The sequence below is a fragment of the Pongo abelii genome, chromosome X (genome assembly GCF_028885655.2).
Source record: "Pongo abelii isolate AG06213 chromosome X, NHGRI_mPonAbe1-v2.0_pri, whole genome shotgun sequence".
Classification (NCBI taxonomy): Eukaryota; Metazoa; Chordata; class Mammalia; order Primates; family Hominidae; genus Pongo; species Pongo abelii.
In genome coordinates, this window is record NC_072008.2 from 137,714,284 (window position 1) to 137,726,349 (window position 12,066).

General features: G+C 42.4%; 1 protein-coding gene across 3 annotated transcripts in view; it reads right to left on the reverse strand.

Annotated features, from left to right (window-relative positions):
- The window catches only part of LOC100938331 (MAPK regulated corepressor interacting protein 2-like), a 136,009-nt gene that overhangs the window by 41,941 nt on the left and 82,002 nt on the right, over positions 1–12,066 (reverse strand). For all 3 annotated transcript variants that reach the window (XR_010139054.1, XR_002913214.3, XM_063721405.1), the window contains 2 exons: positions 11,903–12,055; positions 5,693–5,841 (listed from right to left, as the gene is read on the reverse strand). The gene's annotated coding sequence lies outside the window, so the exon portion shown is untranslated. The remainder of the gene's footprint in view (positions 1–5,692; positions 5,842–11,902; positions 12,056–12,066) is intronic.

Below are 12,066 nucleotides of genomic sequence, written 5' to 3' on the forward strand. Positions count from 1 at the left end.
GGCTGGGTGCGGTGGCTCATGCCTGTAGTCTCAGCACTTTGGGAGGCCTAGGAGGGCAGATCATCTGATGTCGGGAGTTCAAGACCAGACTGACCAACATGGTGAAACCCCGTCTCTACTAAAAATACAAAATTAGCCAGGCGTGGTGGCACATGCCTGTAATCTCAGCTACTCAGGAGGCTGAGGCAAGAGAATCACTTGAACCCGGGAGGCAGAGGTTGCGGTGAGCCGAGATCATGCCATTGCACTCCAGCCTGGGCAACGAGAGCAAAATTACATCTCCAAAAAAAAAAAAAGGAAAAAAAAAATAAAAAAAATAACCATGTGCTGATCCAGAGAAAACCAATGTAATAAAACTGTATTAAACAATATTAACCATTTCCATATTTACTCCAATTTTTTATACACAGATCAAAAGTTCTATATATACAGTCAAACACGACAATAAATTTACATTTTACTTCAATTTAGCTATATATAAGGTTAAAGAACTCAAAGTTTCACCACTGATTCCTTAGGAGTTTTTGATATTCTCATAAAAAATTTGCAATATCTGAACTTTAGACAATAAAATACTTGCAGAGAACTTGTGATTGGCCTATTCATCAAAACATAAGATCTCAATTTGCACTTTTAAATCGAAAATATATATGTATTTACACATACATAAACATATAAATACATATTTATATACAACATAAACATATGTATTATACATATTTATACCTCTGAAAATTAGGATTTTTAATACTTTTCAAATTTTTATTCCTAGTTCTTACCACAAAACATTATCTTTAAAATTTCAGGCTGGGCGCAGTGGCTCAAGCCTGTAATCCCAGGACTTTGGGAGGCTGAGGTGGGTGGGTCACAAGGTCAAGAGATTGAGACCAACCTGGCCAACATGGTGAAACCCCATCTCTACTAAAAATACAAAAAAATTAGCCAGGCATGGTGGTGCGTGCCTATAGTCCCATCTACTCGGGAGGCTGAGGCAGGAGAATCACTTGAATCCAGGAGGCAGAGGTTGCAGTGAGCTGAGATTGAGCCACTGCACTCTAGCCTCGTGACAGAGCGAGACTCCATCTCACAAAAAAAAAAAGAAAAAAAAAAATTTCAAAAGAAGGATAACAAAATTCAATAAATGGTAGTTGAAATAGGCATCTCTCACATTCCAGTCACCTAGATGTGTAACCTAAGAAAACTGTAAGATGGATGCATTCACGCAACTCACACGGAGCTAGAGTGCTTCATTAGTGTCTCTGTTTATATAATGATGAATTAAACATATGAATTTACTGGTCAAAAATACCATCTTCAAACATATCCTCACTATAACACCTACCACGATTAAAAAGATGTGTCATTGGCCAGGCATGGTGGCTCACAACTGTAATTCCAGCACTTTGGGAGGCCTAGGCAGGTGCATAGCTTGAGCCTAGGAGTTCAAGTCCAGCCCTGACAATGTAGAGAGACCCCGTCTCTTCAAAAAACACAAAAAATAGCCGGGCATGGTGACCTACAGTGGAAGCCCTAGCTACGTAGGAGGCGGAAATGGGAGGATCACCTCAGCCCAGGGAGGTTAATGTTGCGGTGAGCCATGATCATGCCTCTACACTCCACCCTGGGCAACAGAGTAAGATGCTGTCTAAAATATATATATATGCATATCTGCATATATATATGTACATATACATATATATACATATACATATTCAGCATTACCTTATACTCTTTGAATATATCTACATCAATACATACTTTTGAGTGCTTGAAATTTTTTATATTTTACTCTAGAAGAACTGTAGGAAATTATAAAGTAGAATATTGTGGTAGGTCAAACATAGTAAGAAGAAATAATCACTTTTAAAATGTCTGTGCTAGGTACTATGATCTGTTCCCTATACATATATAATATGGACTTTTATAAACTAATGTTCAAATTCCCCTGTAGTATAACTTCTTTTTGTTGCTGATTTTTGGGGTTTTTTTTGTGTGTGTTTTTCATTTTAGTTATGGGGTTTCACTCTGTTGACCAGGCTGATCTCTAACTCTTGGTCTCAAGCGATCCTCCCATCTTGGACTCCCAAAGTGCTAGGATTACAGGCATGAGGCACCTTGACTGGCCACCATGTACTATAGCTGTTAAAACAAGTTTGTTTCACTGATAACTGGAGTACTTTTCAAATATAATTAATAATTCATGGAAATAATGATAGTTTTAAAAGTATTGGCACTTTTAAAAACTGAGTTTGTAAACTTCATATGACATAAAATTAACCATTAAAATGTATTAATTTCAATGGCATTTAGGACACTCACAATGCAGTGCAAGCATTACCACTATGTAGTGGCAAATCATTTTCACTACCACAAAAGAAAATCCTGGACCCATTAGTCATTCTCCATTCCACTCTCTGCCCAGCCCCTGGCAAACACTCATCTGATTTCCCTCACTACTGATCATCACAAGTGGCCTTGTTCATCTTGTTGTGGGAACCAGGAGACCAGAGAGACCAATCGGTGGAACAGGAGGATTTTACTAGGTGGTCACCGACTCAGCAGATTAACATCCAAAGGCTGAGCCCCGAACCAAGACAGGGCTTGACTTTTATACATATATCTAAAAAGGGCCCAAAACCTGTAAGGCTGGTAAGCAAGCTTACAGAAGCAGAACAAAGGCAGTTTATCAAACAGTGACAGGTTTTACAATTCAGGCATGTCTTGTGACCTTTGCCATAACTGCACAGCTGGAAAACAGGAACTTACAAAATCCTTACAAGCTTGCGGAAACAGTTACAAAAAATAGTTGTGAGAGCAGAGCAAAGAATAATGGTATGGGGAAAGAATTTCAAAGGGGAAACTGATAAAAAGAACTTGTTTTTTTTTTTTTTTTTAGATGAAGTCTCGCTCTTGTCCCCCAGGCTGGAGTGCAATGGCACGATCTTGGTTCACTGCAACCTCCTCCTCCCGGGTTCAAGTGATTCTCCTGTCTCAGCCTTCCAAGTAGCTGGGATTACAGCTACTTGCCAACATGCCTGGCTAATTTTTGTATTTTTAGTAGAGACGGGGTTTCACCATGTTGGCCAGGCTGGTCTTGAACTCCTGACCTCAGGTGATCCTCCCATCTCGGCCTCCCAAAGTGCTGGGGTTACAGGTGTGAGCCACCACGCCCAGCCACATAACTTGTTTTTCTTATCCCTGCTTCTAGAGCCCAATCCTTCTGGGCCCCCACTCTGCTGATAGTGCTATCAAAGTCCTGACAGAGCCCTACTTATCGCTGAGCCTTGGAGTGAGTCAGCCCAGCACAGAGAACTAGCTTTTCTCTCTCTCTCTTTTTTTTTTTCTTTTACATCTCCTGCTTCAGTACTGCTTCTTTCACTTAGTGTTTCAAATTTCATGAATTGGTTTTCTATCTCTTTGATATCTGTCTCTTAGATATCTATCTCTTAGACATCTGTCTTTGTTTTTGTACCTTCATCCATCCAATGTATCACCCGAAGGAGAAAATTTGATACCATGGAACTTCCAGGACTTGTAACTGTATGAGGTAGATCATACCCAGATAGCTTCAGTGAGGAACAACAGGATTCTTGAGAAGTATGGGTGGTTTAGGCCTCATTTTGCTTTCAGATGGAAAAAAAAAAGTAAAAATTCAACAGTAAGACCAGGTTGCACTAAAGTGGACAAAGCTCCAGGCAGCCATATTGGGTGGCACCTTTGTCTCTGGGTGGCGTTTTTCCAGACGGGAAGGGCGGGAGAAAAGGGCTCCAAGATAGGGATTCCTTGAAAATGTGAAGCACGACTGCCACCATGAGGAAATCGTTTAAAGACACAATACGCCACTGCAGCGTCCTTCCCAGAAAGACTTGCTGTGGGGGGAAGTCTGAACTGTGGGAGGTGGCAGACGCTTGGGCTCCAGGCTAGGTCTTCTTGCTTTCTCCTCTAAGGCCTGAAGAGAGGCCTTAACATTGGTAGTAGCTTGGTGTAGAACCAGGAGAGTGAGGGGCTTGTAGTGAACCAGCTGCTGCCAGGCGATCCTGGCACAGGAAGACGTAGGGCGGGGCCTCGGTTCCTCTAAGTGTGGGCAGGACTGAAGGCACCCATTCAAACACACAGAGGCTCTTGTGGGCATCTGTCTCTTCTTCCTGTCCCTTGGAGCAAGAGTCAGCAGGCTTTCTCGTACTAGCATCTTGCTACGGGTCTTTGGGTCTCTGGTAGCACCAGTACCGCGCACAAACAACAGGTTTATTCCCAGAGAAGTTTACAAGATTTGGTATTAGAACCTTCACATTCCAGGTTCTATACCAAGACACCGCCAAAGTCCCGGTGTCCTTTAAGGCCTTAGACGAGAAGGCTAGGACTCCCAGCACGGAGCAAGCCTTTTCCACCTCCCCACAGAGGAGAACTTCCCCAACAAGTAGTCTTCTGGAGAACACCGTAATGACGTAGGGATTTGTTAAACAACAACCTCGCGATGGCAGTAGTGCTTCAGATATGGGAAGAAACACTATTCCAGCGCCCTCTTTTCCCGCCCTTCCTGTCTGAAAAAACGCCACCTATAGACAAAGACCCTGCAGAATGGGTGCCTTACATTTAGTCCAGTTTGCAGCCAGCTGGTCTTACTGCTGAACTTTTTCTTTTGGTTTCCAGTTCAAATCAAACCAAGGCCTAAACCACCCGCCCTCATCTGGAATTTTGATCTGTGTTAAAAGTGGATTACTGTGTACACTGTGATTTGGATCACACCAAGTGTATTTTTTTTTTTTTTTTTTGAGACGGAGTCTCCGCTCTGTCGCCCAGGCTGGAGTGCAGTGGTGCATCTCTGCTCACTGCAAGCTCCGCCTCCCGGGTTCACGCCATTCTCCTGCCTCAGCCTCCCGCGTAGCTGGGACTGCAGGCGCCCGCCACCACGCCCGGCTAATTTTTTGTATTCTTTAGTAGGAGACGGCGTTTCACCTTGTTAGCCAGAAAGGTCTCGATCTCTTGACCTTGTGATCCGCCCGCCTCGGTCTCCCAAAGTGCTGGGATTACAGGCGTGAGCCACCGCGCCTACCCACCCCGAGTGTGTATTTTAACAAACATTTGAGGAGCGTGATTTTATTAGAATGTCACCAGTAGTAACTCTTTTGTTTGTTTTTTTTTTTTTTTGAGACGGAGTCTCGCTCTATCGCCCAGGCTGGCGTGCAGTGGTGGGATCTCTGCTCGCTGCAAGGTCTGCATCCCGGATTCAAGGGATTCTCCTGCCTCAGCCTCCTGAGCAGCTGGGATTACAGGCGTGCGCCACCACGCCCATGGAGTTTCACCATGTTGGTCAGGCTGGTCTCGAACTCCCGACCTCGTGATCCGCCCGCCTCAGCCTCCCAAAGTGCTGGGATTACAGGTGTGAGCCACCTCACCTGGCCCAATACTAAGTCTTATATCTCAACATTTCACGCCTTCAATATAAATAAAGGTAAATCTTAACATAGGGCTTCAGGAATATTACTTTAGTAAAGTAGACACTATCAGTTTTTTGTGGAATTTTTACAGATGCATCACTACATGTTTCTAAAAAAAAAAAAAGGCCATGAAGAGACAAAGACACCAGAAACTATGGCTCCCCAACATTTTGCTCAATTTGTGTAAACATATTCCACTCAGCAATTTGCTTTTAGTGTCCATTGGATATTAAACTGAGATGTAATCCACTCACCCTCATCAAGCATCTCCTCCTTTTAATAACTTAGTTTCTGCACAACCAAGTCTTCCCATTTCTACTCTTACTCAGCATCATATCTACAGTGTTTTATTATGATGTCAAGTACTCTTGTAGTATTCCGGAAAGACCTTAGATTTCCATGCCTAAGGAGAGAAGAAAAAAAAAGCTTACCCCTAAGGTCTTGGAGAAGAGCAAATCTAGGCACCAGGCCACGTGTTTCTTGTCCTGACTCCCTCCCCAGGTTCCCTGGGAGTTTTACTCCATATTCTGACCTAGTCATTAGGCCTTATATGTTGAGGGAGGGGCGGCTATTTTGTGGGGCTCTAACATAAGGGCTCACATAGCTCTCAATCCTGACAAGACACACACAACCCTACTTAAATGGACACAAATACAGGAATGACTATGAGTCCTAATCAGATGGATCACAGGATTTTGTCTCATAGTTTCATCATTTAACATTGGAGCAGAAATATTTTTCAGTGTCATTACAAGGCTGTGACTTAGAACTGTGTCCTATGACTTTGTTGTGTATGTGTCTTACTGTTTTTCAGTTAGGAATCAGTCCTATATTTTCTCATTAGTAACAAAGACATGGAATTTGCAAAGTGAAAAGTAACCAACTGCTGATGAAGAGAAATGCGACGTCATAAAACTGTGTATTAAACACTGATAACCATTTCCGTATTTACTCATATTTTCTTCTTCTTCTTTTTTTTTTTTTTTTTTTGAGAGGGAGTCTCGCTCTGTTGCCTAGGTTGGAGTGCATTGGCGCTATCTTGGCTCACTGCAAGCTCCACCTCCCGAGTTCACGCCATTCTCCTGCCTCAGCCTCCCAAGTACCTGGGACTACAGGCGCCTGCCAACACGCCCGGCTAATTTTTTGTATTTTTAGTAGAGACGGGGTTTCACCATGTTGGCCAGGATGGTCTCGATCTCCTGACCTCATGATCCGCCCACCTCGGCCTCCCAAAGTGCTGGGATTACAGGCGTGAGCCACTGTGCCTGGCCTACTCCTATTTTTTCAATACACAGATAAAAAGTTCTATATATACAGTCAAACACCACAATAAATTTACATTTTACTTGAATTTATCCATACATAATGATGAAGATTAAAATTTTCACATCTGATTCTTGAGGAGTTCTTGACATTCTCATAAAAATTTGCAATATCTGAATTTTTTACAATAAAATATTTGCAAAGAACTTCTTGTTTGGACTATTCATCAAAACATAAGTTCTGAACTTGCACTTTTAAATTTAATATATATTTATACATACATAAACATATAAATCCATATTTATATACAATATAAACATATGTATTTTACACACTTATACCTATGAAAATAAGGATTTTTAATTCTTCTTCAAATTTTATTGCTAATTGTTACCTTAAAATTTTATCTCTAAAATCTCAAAAGAAGGATACAAAAATTTAATAAATGATACTTGAAATAGGCATCTCTCACTTTCAGTCACCCAGATGTGTAACCTAAGAAAACTGTAAGATGGATGCATTCACACAACTTACATGCAGCTAGAATGCTTCATTAGTGTCTCTGTTTATATAACGATGCATTAAAAATGTGAATTTGTTCACCAAAAATGCCATCTTCAAACATATACTCAGTATAACATCTACCATGATTGAAAATTTATAGCATTGGCTGGGCGCGGTGGCTCACAACTGTAATTGCAGCACTTTGGGAGGCCGAGGCAGGTAGACAGCTTGAGCCCAGGAGTTCAATACCAGCCCTGGCAATGTAGGTAGACCCTGTGTCTACAAAAAATACAAACTATAGCTGGGCATGGTGGGGTACAACAGAAGCCCCAGGTATGTATAGGAGGCAGAGGTGGCAAGATCACCTGATCCCAGGGAGATTGATGCTGCGTTGATCCATGATCATCATGCCACTGCACTCCAGCCTAGGCAACAGTGAGACAGTCTCATATATATATATGGCATTTAAAATTTTGTAATATATCTCCAGACAGATATAAATACACACACATTTGACACAGTTTAAATATAATTGGATGCATAATGTTTGAAATTTGTACAAAATCTGCAGCATCACCTTATGCTCTTTGAATATATCTACATCAATATATATTTTTGAGTGCTTTAATTTTTTTATGTTTTACTCTACAAGAACTTTAAGAAATTATAAAGCAGAAAACATATGGTAGGTCAAACATAGCGAAAAGAAACAATCACTTTTCCCTATGCACATATAATATGGACTTTTTTAAACTAATGTTCAATTTCCTCTGTAGTATAACAGGTTTTTTACTTTTTATTTTAGATATGGGTTTTCATTGCTGGGCAGGGTAGCTCACGCCTGTAATCCCAGCACTTTGGGAGGCTGAGGCGGGCGGTTCACAAGGTAAGGAGATCGAGACCATCCTGGTTAAAATGGTGAAACCCGTCTATACTAAAAATACAAAAAATTAGCTGGGTGTGGTGGCACACGCCTGTAGTCCCACCTACTTGGGAGGCTGAGGCAGGAGAATTGCTTGAATCCAGGAGGCAGAGGTTGCAGTGAGCCGAGATCGCGCCACTGCACTCCAGCCTGGGCGACAGAACGGGATTCTGTCTCAAAAAAAAAAAAAAAAAAAAGATATGGGGTTTTGCTATGTTGACCAGGCTGACCTCGAACTCCTGACCTCAAGCCATCCTCCCATCTCGGACTCCCAAAGTGCTAGGATTATAGGCATGAGGTGTCATGCCCGGCCACCCAGTAGTATAACTGTTATAAAACAAGTTTTCTTCACTGATAATTTGAGCACTTTTCTAATATAATTAATTATCCATGGAAATAATGATAGGTTTAAAAGTATTGGCACTTTTTAGAACTGAGTTTGTAAAATTCATATAACATAAAATTAGCCATTAAAATGTGTGAAATTGAGCGGCATTTAGTACATTCAAGATGCCGTGCAAGCATTACCATTACATAGTGGCAAATCATTTTCATTACCACAAAACAAAACCCCGGACTCATTAAGCAGTCATTCCGCATTGGGCTCTCTCTCTGCCCGGTCCCTGACAAACACTCATCTGCTTTCCCTCACTACTGATCATAACAAGTGGTCTTTGTCAACTTCTTTCTTTCACTTAGCGTGTTTCAAATTTCATGTATTGGTTATCTGTCTCTTTGATATCTATCTTTGTTGTTGTACCTGCATCCACACAATTTATCACCTTAAGGAGACAATTTTATGCCATTAAACTTGCTGGACCTGTAACAGTGTGAAGTAAATCAAACCCAGATAGACTCAGTGAGGAGTGTATTTAATTTCTGAAAGAACAAGATTCCTGATGAACCTGGGTGGTTTACGCCTCATTTTGTTTTCACACGGAGTAAAAAAAGGAAAAATTAAACAGTAAGACCAGGTTGCACCAAACTGGACAAATCTCCAGGAAGCCATGTTGGGTGGTGCCTTTGTCTCTGGGTGGCGTTTTCTCAGCCAGGAAGGGCGGGAGAAAAGGGCGCCAAGATCGGGCTTCCTTGAAAATATGGAGTACTACTGCCACCGTGAGGAAATCGTTTAAAGACGCAATACGCCATTATAGCTTCTTTCCAGGAAGTCTGGCTGTGGGGGGAAGGTCTGATCTGTGCGGAGGTGGAAGAGGTTTGGGCTCCAGGCTAGGTCTTCTTGGCTTCTCCTGGAACTCCTGAAGAGAAACCTGGACATTGGCGATATCTTGGTGTAGAACCTGGAGAGTGAGGGGCTTGCAATGAAGCAGCAGCTGCCAGGCGGTCCTGGCACAGGAAGTCGTGGGGCGGGGTCTCTCGGTTCCTAGTGTAGGCAGGACTGCAGGAACCCTCTCAAACACAAATGGAGGCTCTTGGGGGCATCTGACTCATGTAATTGCCCCTTGGAGCAAGAGTCAGCAGGCTTTCATGTGCTGGCATCTTGCTATGGGTCTTTGGGTCTCTGGTAGCATAAGTACCGCGCAAAATCAACAAAGGTATTCCAAGGGAAATTTACAGGATTTGCTACTAGAACCTTCACCCTCCAGGTTCTATACCAAAATATCGCCAATGTCCATGTCTCTTTTAAGGCCTCAGACAAGAAGGCAAGGACTCCCAGCCTGGAGCCCAAGCCTCTTCCACTTCCCCACAGACCAGTCCTTCCCCAACAGGTAGTCCTCAGAGAACGCTGTAATAATGGCGTAGGGATTCACTAAACGACTTCCTCGCGATGGCAGTAGTGCTCCAGATATGCCAAGAAGCCCTGTCTTTGAGCCAGGTCTTCCGCCCTTCCTGTCTGAAAAAACGCCACTCATAGACAAAGCACCACCAAACATGGATGCCTTCTATTTTGCCCAGTTTGGAGTCAGCTGGTCTTACTGCTGCACTTTTTCTTTTTGTTTTGCGCTTGAAATCAAACCAAGGCCTAAACCACCTGCCTCCATCAGGAATCTTGATCTTTCAAAAATGAAATCTCCTCCTGACCTAGTCTGTGTGGGTTTGATTTACTTCAGAGTTACAGGACCAGTAATTTCCGTGGCATCAAACTGTCTCTTTCAGGGGATAAGTTCGGTGGATGGACACACAAAAAGAAAAGGGCTGAAAGCTTGGAAAAGATCTTTCCAGTGAACAATTAAAAAATCCCAAGGGGAAGGGTGCGGTGGCTCACGCCTGTAATTCCAGCACTTTAGGAGGCCAAGGCGGGCAGATTGACTGAGGTCAGGAGTTGGAGACCAGCCTGGCCTGCGTGGTAAAACTCTGTTTCTACTAAAAATGCAAAAATTAGCTGGGGGTGGTGGCGGGCGTCTGTAATCTCAGCTACTCAGGAGTCTCAGGTGGGAGAATTGTTTGAACCCAGGAGACAGAGGTTGCAGTGAGCCGAGATTGTGCCACTGCGCTCCAGCCTGGGTGACAGAGGAAGACTCGGTCTCAAAAAAATAAAAATAAAAATAAAAATCCCAGGGATCTTGGACCTGGCTGCCTGATCAGACATCCAGAGAGTTCTTCGTATTCTAAGAGCCTTCTGTAGTGCATTGTAGGCAACAATTTCGCATGAGCCATTAGAGGAGAAACCAGGTTACGCACATTACCACATGCCATATATACTCCAAATGACATGATACTCATAGTACATATGTTTAATTCCCGTCAAGGTGGCTCAGAGTTTCATCTCATGGTCTCATCATTTAACATCAAAACACAGCATGTCACCATGCCATTTACATATTCTTCAAATATTTCCTGAGAATTTATGGGGTGTGTGTGTTTGTGTTTGTGTTTGTGTGTGTCTCTGAGAGTTTTATAATTTGTCTTTTAGGTATAAGGATTACAGTATTCTCCAACTAGTAAATTGAAGCATAATGCTTGACAAAGATTAAGAAAAATCCATGTATTAATAACGAAGAAAACTGCTAGCATACAACTTGTCAAGGCAACTCATGAACTTTTGGATTATTTCCATGCATATCTTTCAATATGTACATACACTGTTAATTTCATGCAAAAAATAAATGTGTTAAAAGTGGATTACTGTGCACACTGTGGTGTGGATAAGACCAAGTGTGCATTTTACCGAATCTTTCAGATGTGTGAATTCATTTGAATGTCAACCGTACTAAGTTTATATGTCAACATGTCACGCCTTCGATATAAATAAACGTAAATCTTAAAATAGGGCCTCAGGAATATTGCCTTAGAAAAGTAGACACTATCGCTGGGCGTGGTGGCTCACCCCTGTAATCCCAGCACTTTGGGAGGCCGAGGCGGGTGGATCACAAGGTCAGGAGATCAAGACCATCCTGGCTAACACGGTGAAATCCTGTCTCTACTAAAAATACAAAAAAAAAAAAAAAAATTAGACGGGCGTGGTGGCGGGCGCCTGTAGTCCCAGCTACTCGGGAGGCTGAGGCAGGAGAATGGCGTGAACCTGGGAGGGAGCTTGCAGTGAGCCGAGATTGCGCCATTGCACTCCAGCCTGGGTGACAGAGCGAGACACTGCCTCAAAAAAAAGAAAAAATAAAGAAAAGTAGACACTACCAGATTTTTGTTTGAATGTTTACAGATACATACCTACATGTTTCAATAAAAAGGCCATGAAGAGACAAAGACACCAGAAACTATGACTACCTAACATTTTGCTCAATTTGTGTAAACATATTCCACACTTAGCCATTTGCTTTTGGTTTCCATTGGATATTAAACTGAGAGGTTATCCACTCACCCTCATAAACTATCTCCTCTCTTTAAGAACTCAGTTTCTGCATGAGCAAGTCTTCCCATTTCTACTCTTTTTCACTCAGCATCGTATCTGCAGTGTTTTATCATGATGTCAAATAGTCTTCTCGTATTGGGAACAGACCTTCGTGATCCATGCCTAAGGAGAGA